The following is a 2,336-nucleotide window of genomic DNA, read 5'->3' as shown; positions in this document are numbered from 1 at the left end:
TTTAATGATTGGCATAAAGTTGATAATTCTTCATAATGTCGTTACTCATCTTTTGATGGTTTATTCCTAAGTCATAGGTCACTCTTGTCTTTTTAAAGACTTAATTTTTTATAGCAGTGGTATGTTCACAGCAAAATTGAGAGGAAGGTACAGACTTCCCATAGACGTCTTGCCCCACACATACATAGGCTCCCCCATTATCAAAATCCTCCACCAGTCTTACATTTGTTGCAACTGATGACTCTACAAGGACACGTCATTATCACCCAGTGTCCATAGCTTGCATTAGATTCACTCTTAGTGTCACACATTCTATGGGTTTGCACCAGTGTATAATGCCATGATGATGTCATCCATCACTAGCATCCTAGTTTCCCTGCCCTGCAAATCCTCTGTGCCTGCCTGCTCATCCTTGCCCCTCCCCGCAGCCCCAGGCAACCACTGATTGCACTGTGTCCGTTGGTTTTACCTTTCCCAGAATGTCATTGAGTTGTAATCATGTGGAAGCTTTTCACTTAGTAATATGCACTTAGGGTACCACCACATCTTTTCAGTACTTGGTAGCTCCTTTTTTTCTAGTGCCAGATAGTGTTCCACTGCCTGGTGTTGCCTGTTGTTGAATGGTTTTTTTGCTGCTGTTGCTCCCATTTGAAAATGCAACTGGCTTTTGAATATAACATATTTGTGTATCTCATGGTTTTATAGCTTCCTTTTCAATTATACCTTTTACTTTTTTGTGCCTTGCCATATTAGTGAGAGTACAGTAGACTTCAAAAAGTCCCTACCTGTAATCTTTGGAGTCTAATTTCTTTAAGCAATTGATTTTAGGGCCTTAGAAGTTAAATTGTAGAAAGTTCATTGATTGTTATTTTGTCAAGTGATTTAAAAATATATTATTCCTTGTTTCTAATACTGAAAAGTTTTGTTCCATCCACATTTAACTGATGAGCCTACAAGAAATGTTACAGGTCTCATTCTTGCCCTTGCAATAATGGAAGCATAATCTATCTGTCTCAGTGTTGCCATATTAACCATTTGTAGACACCACAAACAATCGTGCCCGCTTTCATCGAGAATGAGGCTTGGAGTAAATAGTCTTTTCTAAAATTCTGGGACATGAACTATATTTTATAAATGCACAAACTAAATTCACCTGGCAAATCAAGTGGTAAGACTTAAAATTAAGGTAACCAATTAGATGAATTAAGTGTTTGCAAATACTTATGACAATAGTTTTATGGAAAGAGAATGGAGAGGTATATTTCTAATCTTTTTCCATAATGCAGATTCTCATCATCTTCATTTTTGGATTTCTGCAAAAACGATCCAGCGTACTACCTCTAATCCAACCTCCAGTTGTAGCCTAAGTGATTTTTGCAAAGTAATTTCTATTTTAAACTGCTGACCTGAAACAGATGCCCAAGTCCTCAGTATGGTTTACAAAGGCCTTTTGCAATCAGGTCCCTTGCTTTTTTAGAGTCCTCCAAACTACAGACTTTATCCAAACTACCCAGTTATGACATTATATTGCTGTGCTAGTCTGCCACACTTTGTACCTCCATAAAGGATGTTATTTCTTACTCATCCTAAGACTTTAATGTCACCGAGAAGGCTTTCTGGACTCCCTCAGGCAGAAAGGTACTCATGTTCACCCTTCCTTATTTTCAAAGCACTTGGTAGTACAAGTAGTCTGGTATTGGTACCAAATGCTTGGTTCAAATTTACCACTTACTCATTGTGGGACTTACACCTTGATTTATTTATCTGGTTAATTAAGTTGCTAGTACCTATCTCATAGGATTATGAGATACATAAAACCAGGCCCCAGTAATTATTGCGAGTGTTCCAAAAATGTTTTCATTTTAATATAAACCTTTAAGTGTCTGGTGTGCACAAGATGCCAGGAATATATCTAAAAGATGAACAGGACACAATTCCTTTGCTATGACGACAGGGAGTCATAGGACAATAAAACTAAGCAGTGTAGTAGTACCACTATAGAAAGATTACTCAGTGAGTAAATTTACTTGAGTGAATTGTCAATACATATATATATAATATAATCTTTAAAAAGTTTTATAAGTGTAGACTTAATAAGAACAAATGACAACTTCCAGCAACTGGCACTGGACTATGTGGTTACATTCTGTGTTTGTAGATAACTAAAGGCATAGTCTGTTTCAACTGTTGGTTGTAACTTTCACATAAGATACTATATAAAAGAATGAGCAATCAGTAGTATATACTGAGTTTTAACTGAACTTGGACAAAAATGTTCTATGTATTAGCATATATGAAAAATTAAAAAGCCTGTCGAAGCACTGAATCAAACACAA

General features: G+C 36.5%; 1 pseudogene; it reads right to left on the bottom strand.

Annotated features, from left to right (window-relative positions):
- Nucleotides 1-957: 957 nt before the first annotated feature.
- Nucleotides 958-1,083, bottom strand: LOC119866039 (annotated as a pseudogene).
- Nucleotides 1,084-2,336: the final 1,253 nt, after the last annotated feature.

The sequence above is a fragment of the Canis lupus genome, chromosome 25 (genome assembly GCF_011100685.1).
Source record: "Canis lupus familiaris isolate Mischka breed German Shepherd chromosome 25, alternate assembly UU_Cfam_GSD_1.0, whole genome shotgun sequence".
Taxonomy (NCBI): Eukaryota; Metazoa; Chordata; class Mammalia; order Carnivora; family Canidae; genus Canis; species Canis lupus.
Note: the sequence above shows the minus strand (reverse complement) of the source record. Positions and strands in the feature narration are given on the sequence as shown.